Raw genomic sequence first — 10,592 nt, forward strand, 5'->3', positions numbered from 1 at the left:
TCCCATCCATGATCTACAGACCTACAAAGCATGCATATGAACCTGCTCTCAGTGCAAGAGCGAGAGAGACTAAATAGATGGCCCCTTTTATTGATCTCCTTACTTGCTTCTGTACCTCTGCATAGAAGCCTTATACCTCTCCATGTCCATTTTGTTTCGCCCATCATTCTAGCCTCACCTAGAATGTTCCCACAGACAATCAAACTCAGAACATTTTCCCCACCATGTGATGAGGGAGATGCCGAGGCACAGAGAGGAGTGTCTATAGTCAGTGAGTAATGAAGAGGGATGAGACCCCAGAAATCCCAATACCCTGTCTTGGCTGTGAGTAAGCCTGGACATCTTGGTTGATACATCCTTCAAATGAAATGTCTCTAAAGGCATGTTAGGAAGTGTTAGTCCTGGCATCCTGTGACACATCCAGCTCTAAGGAAACTCAGAAACAATAACAAGAAATGAAGAGACAAATGGCACCTGAACACCCAACATTTTTGCCATAAAGTTTGTGAAATAATTCTGAAACACCTTCCCTATAAGAATTCCACATGTCCTACTGTGGATGTCCTAACCCATGGCAACTTACAAGTAACAATTTAGAAGAAGGTAAATAGCTCTTCATTTTTACTTACATTACAATGAAGCTGGTGGAAAACAAAAGTTAGCCTCGCTCTTGAGCAATGAAGACATGCAAATTTGTGAGAACTCATATTCAAATGCATTTTGAAACAAAGAATTAATACAAATGGGATACCTTAGTCACACTGCAATAAAGCTAAGAACAAAGAAAATTCCCACCATTTGTAGAATTTTAAAAAGCTCATGCAAACAGTTATTTAAAAATGAAGAAATGGAGAAAGATAAATATCACATGATCTCACTCATTTGTGGAATATAATGAACAACATAAATGGATGAACAAAAACAGATCCAGAGACAAAGAAGCATCAATCAAACCATCAAACCTCAGAGGGAAGGCAAGGGAGGTGGGGTTAAGGGGGAAAGATCAACCAAAGGACTTGTATGCATGCATATAAGCCTAACCAATGGACACAGACACCAGGGGGTGAGGGCATGAGTGGGGGGGATGGAAGGGCAATGGGGGGGGGGGATAAGGACACATATGTAATACCTTAATCAATAAAGAAAAAAAAGTTCTCAAGAAAAAAAAATTATAAACCAATGTCACCCCAATAAATTCAATAGAATTTTTTTAATGAAGAAATTAACAAATAAGTCCAGAGACATGGAAGCATAGAACAGAGGACAGATCACAGAGGAAAGGGGGTGGCTGGGAGAGATTAACCAAATAATTTGTATGTATATATGCATAGCCCATGGACACAGACAATAGGGTGGTGAAGGCCTGGGGTGGGGCACGACCCCAGTGGATGGGGACAATGAGGGAAAAGATGGGGGACATCTGTATTATTCTCAACAATAAAGATAAATTTTAAAAAAATAAAGGAATTAAAAACATAATTAGAGGCATAATATCTAAAATTAATTTTAAAATCTAAATATTAAAACACATCAGATGCAGCTAACACTGCACTTAGAGAAAATTAATAATTTAAGCATTTCAATTACTAAACACAATGGAAGAAAAATGAGTTAAGTATTAACTTGGAGTTAAGTAGAAATTGGAAAAAATGATAAAAGCATATTACACCTTAGAAAAGTTTTGGGGAAGATTAATTTTAAAAATAAACAGTGTAGAGAGAGCTAGTTAATCATGTAAAAAAACAATATAAAGATTATCCCTACTCTCTTTACATTAGAATTACAGATCAATTAAAGACTTACAAACTTCTAAAGAAAACCATAAGACAATATAGGTGAAAATGTTTATATTTTGGGGATGGAAAATAAAACACCAGAAGCTATACAAATATTGAAAATTTTGTCCCTTTTAAGAATGAATAATAAAAGCAAAAAAAAAATGTATAGAAAAACATACTGTCACTGGTTAGTTTTTCTCTGCAGCAGTCCCTGAGACTGAGATTAGCATTCAGTGGATTGACTGGAGAGTTCTCTTAGGGTCAATGCCATGGGAGAAGAGATTGGCCTGCAATGCATTCAGAATAAGGGCCTCATCTGAACACATAGGGAGTTTTGAGTTTGGGTTGGGCCTTCTGAATTTTATAAATCAGGGAAAAGGGGCTGGGCTGGTATACACTTGCACTGACCAGTCACTGAATGCCAGTGTGAACTTGGAAGGGACAAAAACTTGTGTATGTGTGGAGAATCCCTCAACTATCATTCTCCAACAATCTTAGCAGCTGGAAAAACAAGAGCTTCTATGCCAATAATAATAACCCTCATTTCTTGGAGGAATTTCTGAGAAAGTCAAATTTGCCTTAAGTTCTCCAAATTTTTCAATGACTAATATGTGACAGGTGACTAATATGTGACAGGTGATTTCAAATACAGGATCACATGCAATTTTCATAGGATCCTATAAATATCAGTTTAGTGGGTTTGCCACCTTCACTCAATAACATTTTCTACACCCCCCTTTGAGATAACCTATATAATCTCAGTTGGCTGAGAATTTTCTCTTTCCTTTTGATGCATGACCAAAATCTTGTGAGTTTCTGCTACTCTCTACATGACTGAACATACCTGAACACCTATACAGGTGCCATCAGGTACACTGAAAATGATTATTTTCCTGGGGTACAGACACACAGACATGAAACAGTGTGGGGGGGAGATAATTATTTTTTCATTTGTAATTAGGATGAACATGTCTACATAGAAACCATTTTTCACCTACAAGGGGGCTCCAAGTTTGGGGAAATTTAGCCTCTATAGATGTTTGCTCCACAGTGATTTCCATGGTCTTTCTACATCTACCACTTATGAAGGAGGCACTGGGATTTGACCACCTAGGTAAGCTGATTCATCCATGTATGTGTTTGGTGGCCAGTTTCAAATAAGACACCCCATTAAACTCCTGCTGTAAACAGCAGGTATTCTAACAAACCTTCTCTCTAACTTCAGGGTTACATCCCCAAATTGGTAGATTATGGGCCCAATCATACTGTACTCACTGATTCATTTGGAAAGCATTTTAAGAATGTGCTGAAGACATCCCCAGGATGTTCGAGTATCTAATGGTCACTGTTCAAATTCAAAGAGATTTTTCCATCAGAGCGGTTCCAGGGAGAGGGATGGATGACCAGTACTTTAACAGGGAGTAGAAATGTTCTAAGCTGGGGGCAGGGTGGTGTAGGGGTGTATATGGGGTAGGAGATTCGGGGGCTTTCCCACTGTGAGTGGCCACAGGCTTCAGAGGAGGCAGCAGTGAGAAGCTGGTCAGCGGGCCAGGATCCAGGGATGGACAAGAGGGCACACAGGGGAAGCCCAGCAAAAGGGTGCTGTCACGTGGAGAAATGCATGGACTGGACAGAAATGCCAACATCTCAGCTCTCAAGGGACCCTGGGACTTGGGCAGGAGGAACCTTGGTAAATAAAGGCCACAGACAGTACCCAGATTGTGTTTGATTCGCACTGTCACCTTCCTTCCTCAGGCCTGCTTTTAGTGCCTTGGCCCCAGGGTCCCTCTTTTTATTGCCTGAGAGACATCATGCAGTACTGAGAAGAAAAATGATTTATGAGTCAGAAGGTTAGGCACATCTGGGATGGGTGTGAACAACATGGACTTTAGATGGAATTCAGATGAGGGATCCAATCTCTGCCTGTCACTTACTAGCTATGTGATCCTAGGGATATTAGCTGGCCCTAAGAGCCTCAGGTTCTTCATCTGTGAAGTAGGTGGGTTTGATAAGCCCTGTCTCATAGGACTGCGGGAATGTACTGTGTTTGTAAAGCACCTCCCGCAGTGCCTGACGGAGATTGGGACTATGATGAATGCCAGTTATTTTTAATATTATATTATCTCCAAGCCCTACCACTCTATATTCTGGAAAATTTGTGGGTTTTTTAAATTTATTTTTATTGTTGAGGGTATTACAGATGAACCCATTTCCCCCCATTTTGACCCCATCTACCTGGATCCCACCCTACCCCATGCTTCACTGCATTACTGTCTGTGTTCATGGGTTATGCATATATGCATTCAAATTATTTGGCTAATCTCTTCCCACCACCCCTCTCCCTTACCTCTGAGATCTGTCCATTTGTTCTCTGCTTCCATGTCTCTGGACCCATTTGTTTATCAGTTTCTTTTGTTCATTAGATTGCACGTATAAGTGAGATCATGTGGTATTTGTCTCTTTCTGACTGGTTTATTTCACTTAGCATAATACTCTCCAGGTCCCTCCCTGCTGTTTCAAAGGGTAAAAGACCCTTCTTTTTTACAGCAAGGTCGTATTCCATGTTCTAAATGTACTGCAGTTTTTTTATCCACTCATCTACTTATAGGCACTTGGGCTGTTTCAAAATCTTAGCTGTTGTAAATTGTGCTGTTAGTAACATAGGAGTACATATGTTCTTTCTGATTAGTGATCAGGATTCTTAGGATACATTCCTAGAAGTGGGATTGTAGAGTCAAATGGCAGTTCTATTTTTAATATTTTGAGGAAATTCCATACTGTTTTTCACAGTGTCTGCACCAGTCTGCATTCCCACCAGCAGTGTACTAGGGTTCCCTTTTCCCCACATCCTCACCAGCACTTGCTATTTGTTGATTTATAGATGGTTGCAGTTCTGGCAGATGTGAAGTGATACATTATTGTCATTTTAATTTGCATCTCTCTCATGATTAGTGACATTGAGCATTTTTTCATATGTTTCTTGGCCATCTGTATGCCGTCTTTAGAGTAGTGTATGTATATTCAGGTATTTTGCCCATTTTTAAATGGATTGTTTGTCTTCCTTTTGTTGAGTTCTTTATATACTTGTTTTTTATATATGAACTAGAGGCCCAGTGCATGAAATTCGTGCACGGGAGGGGGGAGTGTCCCTCAGCCCAGCCTGCACCCTCTCCAATCTGGGAAAGCTTGACTTCCTCCATTGCCAAGGAAACCCAAGCCTCCCTCCTGCTCTCTCTGTGGCCACAGCCATCTTGGTTGGGTTTATTTACATATTTGCTCCTGATTGGCTTGTGGGCGTGGTTTGTGGGCGTGGCTTTTGGGTGTTCCGGAGGTATGGTCAATTTGCATATTACTCTTTTATTAGATAGGATATGAAATACAATAGGACAGAGAATATTAAGTTAGCCAAAAATACTGCCTTATACATAAAAATCAGTACAATTTCCTTCCTAGAGGGTCAATTATTATTTCAAATTGGTTTTTATTTATTTCAGAGAGAGAAAAGGAAATGGAGAGAGGGATAGAAACATCAACAATGAGAGAGAATAATTGATTGGCTGACTCCTGAAGATCCCCTACTGGGAATTGTGCCCACATCCGGGCATATACCCTGACCAGGAATGGAACCATGACCTTCTGGTTCATGGGTCAATGCTATATCACTGAACCACACTGGCTGGGCAAGGATGAATTATTTAATTTGGGGTGGAGGGTCTCCCCCAGCTTTCCCTAGAAGCAACTCAAACCTCCTAGAATTTGAGTCAAAGAGCAACTTCTTCCCTCCCTCCCAGCTGCTCTTACAAGCAAACCATAATTTTCATTCATTTCAAACTTACCAAATATCGAGCCTTTGCTTAGAGCTGTGCAAATTATACTCAAGATCATCTAATTAAACTATTTTATTTAATAGAGTGGATCTGGTATTCCATGGCCAGAGAAAAGAGTGTCAGTCTTAGAGGTTTCTGGGTACCACCTCAAAGAAATATCACTGGATTTTCCAGAAATCCTTGTGGATGATGGGTATAAAACATATACTTTGGGTAATGTATTCAAGTGTATTGGGACAAGAGTGTAGGACACCTCTACCTGTCCTAAGTGCAGACTGCTCTGGATTATCCACTATCCCCAAAATAACTGCTAAGTGCAGTTTTTCATTCTGGGCTTTTCTCTCATCCCCCAACACATGCTGTCTGTGAGTCTGGCAGTGGCTACCACCCAGCTTCCTTGCAGTCAATTCCTACTGAGGGAATCACAGTTCCCCAAAGCCCCAAATGTCCTGGCTTTGGCTATTTACACTTGAGTGCTGTTCCTTGGGCCCCACCACTTCTCCCCTTCCTTTACTTGTTCTGTAGGTCTTATGAGACACCTCACCCCCTTCCTTATATGACTGTGGTTTCTAGACTATCATTCTATGGGTGTATGTGTCCTGCTTATATGAGTGTCCCCACTACTAACACAGGGCCTTCCTAAGAGCCAATGTTTAATTAATGATTGTAGAAAAAATCAGCCAATAAGTAGGGGTCTTATTTAATCATATTTAATTTCTCCTACATTTTTAAATAAGCCACACATATCCAGGTATACATCTTTAAATTTATAGAACAACTAGAGGCCCAGTGTACAAAATTCGTTCACTGGGGGGGTGTCCCTCAGCCCAGCCTGCACCCTCTCCAATCTGGAACCCCTGTGGGATCGGGCCTAAATAGCAGTCAGACATCCCTCTCACAATCTGGGACTGCTGGCTCCTAACCGCTCACCTGCCTGCCAGCCTGATAACCCCCTAACCACTCCCCTGCCAGCCTGATCAACGCCTAACTGCTCGCCTGCTGGCCCGATTGCCCTCCCCTGCTGACCCAATCACCCCCAACTGCCCTCCCCTGCCGGCCTGGTCTCCCCCACCTGCCCTCCCCTGCTGGCCATCTTGTGGTGGCCATCTTTGACCACATGGGGGTGGCCATCTTATGTGAGGGTGTGAGGGTCAATTTGCATATTACATCTTTATTATATAGGACTAGAGGCCCGGTGCACGAAATTCGTGCACTGGGGAGGGTGTCCCTCAGCCCAGCTTGCACCCTCTCTAATATGGGACCCCTCGGGGGATGTCCAACTGCAGGTTTAGGCCCGATCCCTGTGGAATCGGGCCTAAACCTGCAGTTGGACATCCCTCTCACAATCCGGGACCGCTGGCTCTTAACCGCTCACCTACCTGCCTGATTGCCCCCTAACTGTTCCCTTGCTGGCCTGATTGCCCCCTAACTGCTCCTCTGCAGGCCTGATTGCCCCCAAATACCCTCCCCTGCTGGCCTGATCACCCCCAAGGCTTTTATTAGTATAGATATGACCCTGCACAGAAAATTTTACTAACCCTGCTTTACAATAAGGGCTTGATGATTGAATCATTAGGACCAGACACCAAGATTTCCTTTCTTTGAATAGTGGAGGGAATACTTATCTTGTCTTTAAGTTGCCTGGAAATTAAAATGAGATAATGACTTAAAAAAGTATAAAAGCACCATATAAAGACAACTGTCTTTAATGAAGTGGCAAAATGAAAAACACTTTTTATTCTCCCCTTTCTTCCTTTACAGCTTTTATTTAAACTTTGAAATTTATAAAAATTTCACTCCAATTTTCATTTCTTTACATTCAACATTATTTTGTATTGGTTTCAGGTTTTATATTAGTTACAGAATAGTGGTTAGACAATCATATACTTTACAAAGTGTTCCCCGATATTTCTAGTACCCACCTGGCATCATACCATCATTACAACACTATTGACTATATTCCCTATTTAAGTGACAATGGGTTTACAGGTTCCTTTCAGTCTTTCTTTTGTGTTGCTTGTCCTTCCTTTTCTTTCTCATTTCTTCCCTCATTTTATTTATATAGTATCTCAATTGGCCATCAAAGCTCAGTGAAGGCACTGGGACACGCTTCATCCATTTTACAGACCAGGAAACAGAGGCCAATTCCAGTTGGCTGTGGAACTTGACTCAGCACACAGGAAGCCCTCAGAGCCATGCTCTTTGCGCTTCCTAAGGGGCAGCGGCCCAGCAAACAGAACAAACCTTCCAGTCAGGCTTCCGAGCCTCTTTCTCAAGCACCTCTTCATTGAGGATGCTCCACATTCTTTCCTCTCCCCCCATTCTATACTGCCCCCCCCTTCTCCAAAGAAGGTGGAAGGCTTCCCACTCACTGCCTCGGCATGCTCTGCTATGGGGCAGGGTGTAGCGAGCTTGCTTTTGGGTCAAGGCAGGAGCAGGAGTCACTGCCTCTGAAGTGTGAAGGCTGCCTGAGCGAGGCCCATTAGCACTGGGAGCTTCTCTGAATCACATCAGTCAGTCCAGTACCCTGCAGTGCAGCACCCCTCCACTGAGGTGGCACCACCCCTCAACCCTCGCCTCAGACCCCTGGGAGCGGCTGCATGGGCCCGGCCACGCCCCCCCCGGGGTGCCGATCGCCCCAGGGACCCCCGGAACTAAGAGGACTGGGCGCCGCCATCTTGATCTTCTCAACGGCCAGATAGGCCACCCGGAGTCCCGCCCCCCAGCCTCCCGCTGGCCCAATCGTGGGCATAGCGGAGGTGCAGTCAATTTGCATGTTTCTCTATTATAAGGTAGGATATGATAAAAGGGATAAGCCAGAATAAATATTTTAAAACTTTTCCTGTATTTCTTGACCCCATCAATTTTACTGCTGACTTCTTTCACATTTCCAAGGAAACTTATTTTTTCAAAGCCATGCTATCTTGTTCCAGATCACAAAATAAGATGGAATGTTTCCCAATTTGTTTTACAAAATACTAAAATGCAGGAAATCTTAAAGGCAGCAAGAGAAAAACAACTTATTATATACAAATGAACCCCCACCCAATCCCATAAGACTATCTGCATATTTTTCAGCAGAATCTTTGCAGACCAGAAGGGCATGACACAATATATTCAAAGTGATGAAAGATTCAACCTTGAATACTCTTCCCAGAAAAATTATTCAGAATTTGTGGAGAGATCATGTTTTTAAGACAAGCAAAAGCTAAAGGAGTCCATTACCACTAAACTGGTCTTACAAGAAATATTAAAAGGACTTCTTTTAAACTGAAAAGAAATTGTGTTCATTAGTGATAAGAAACATATGAAAGTATAAATCTCAGTGGTAAAGGTAAATATACAGTAAAGGTAGTAGATTAATCACTTATAAAGCTAGTATAAAAGTTAAAAGACAACAGTAGTGAATGACTATAAATACAAAATAGGCAAAACACTCACTTCTTAAACTGGATAAACTGCAACACATTTGTGACCAATGTCATTTGTAAACTTAGAACTTTGAGTTAATTAAACTTTCCGTTAATAAGAACAACATCAGAAAAATTCCAAAAACAAAATATTTCCAAACCACCCTTATAGAACAGGAACACAAAGATGTCATATACTGAGTCTCCCAACCCCTATTCAGCCTATCCATTACTTAGAACATTTTGACTGCTCACTTCAAAACCAGAGTGAAAAATCTGTCTCAGATTTCACTTAGGGAAAGAGAAGCTGCTGGATGTGGCTCTAGAATAGGCCCAGACCCTGGTCCTGGCTGCCCCAATCTCACTGACAACAACTCTGGCTTGGGATCTCTCTTCCTCATCTTTCAAAGCCTCCTCATAGCAGTGAGGGAAGGCCATGGGGATAGTATCATTGATCTTGGTCAAAAAACTTGAGGACTTTCAACTTGGTGGTCTCAGCATGGGCCCTGGGACCCCACAGGAACTCGTACTGTGCTGGATGGCTGTTGGGCACCTGCTGGTACACCAGGTACTGTTCCTGCACCCAAACTTTGGTGAAGAGCTCCCTGGGCTCCCCATAGATGAAGTGCTCCATCCCATCAGACACCCCTATAACACTCAGCATTTTTCAGATGACCTCCTCAGGAGCACAGTTGCCATTCATGAAGGTCATACTCAGAATATTTATCAAGAAGCCAGTCTTGGGCACACTCTGCTCATCATTCAACATCCCATTGCAGGTGAGGCCCAAGGTGTTGACCAGGACATAGGAGTGGCTGGTAGGATCTACTTCCTTCACATCAATGCCAAAGACCAGCTGCATGCACTCTGATACTTGGTCAAAGATCACAGGGAAGTGGTCCTTGTATTCTTTGATGACACTACTCAACATTTCTGCTTTTGTGATTGGTTCCTTTGTTCTATACTTGAGGAGCAGGATCTCCACCAGATCAGCCACCTTATCTTCTATGGCATCTCTAAGCAAAGACCCAATGTCCATCAGAGCCTGCGAAGTGCTTGGCCCCTCCTTTTCCTGGCTGCTGGAACCCGATGTGATTTGATTGATGGAGTGACTGACATGACAGTTGGAGAGAAGTAGGCTCTCTGAGGAAGCTGGAGGGGACGTGGTACCCTAGCAGCAGCATCATGTACCTTCATGATTCTTGTTGTCTGAGGACTGCAGGAAAGGGGAGAAGAAGAGGAAGAAGAGGAGGAAGAGGAGGAGGAGGAAGATGAAGAGGAGCAAGAGGAGGAAGAAGAGGAAGAGGAGGAGGAAAAGGAGGTCCTCTCATGGCTGACAGGAAGGGCTAGGCTTTTGTACATTCTCTTGTGGGTTCACTCAGTCTTCACTCACAATCCTTACTATGACTCCTCAAAAGGCCTGGGCCTCCTCCCTCTGCCTCCCTGAGTACAGCCCTCTATGTTTAAACCTCTCCTTTCTCAGATGCTCAAGCAGGAAGTCACGAAACATCACATTCTCAGTCCCTCCCCCACCCCCAGCTGAGGTGGCCCTGGATTGACAGCAGGGGACTGTTTCT

The 10,592-nt window shown here is 42.9% G+C and overlaps 1 pseudogene across 1 annotated transcript; it reads right to left on the reverse strand.

Annotated features, from left to right (window-relative positions):
* Window positions 1-9,303: 9,303 nt before the first annotated feature.
* Window positions 9,304-10,377, reverse strand: LOC307095375 (melanoma-associated antigen 10-like; annotated as a pseudogene). The gene has a single exon. The product of its transcript is annotated as a melanoma-associated antigen 10-like (transcript).
* Window positions 10,378-10,592: the final 215 nt, after the last annotated feature.

Source organism: Cnephaeus nilssonii, assembly GCF_951640355.1.
Source record: "Cnephaeus nilssonii genome assembly, chromosome: X".
Lineage (NCBI taxonomy): Eukaryota > Metazoa > Chordata > Mammalia > Chiroptera > Vespertilionidae > Cnephaeus > Cnephaeus nilssonii.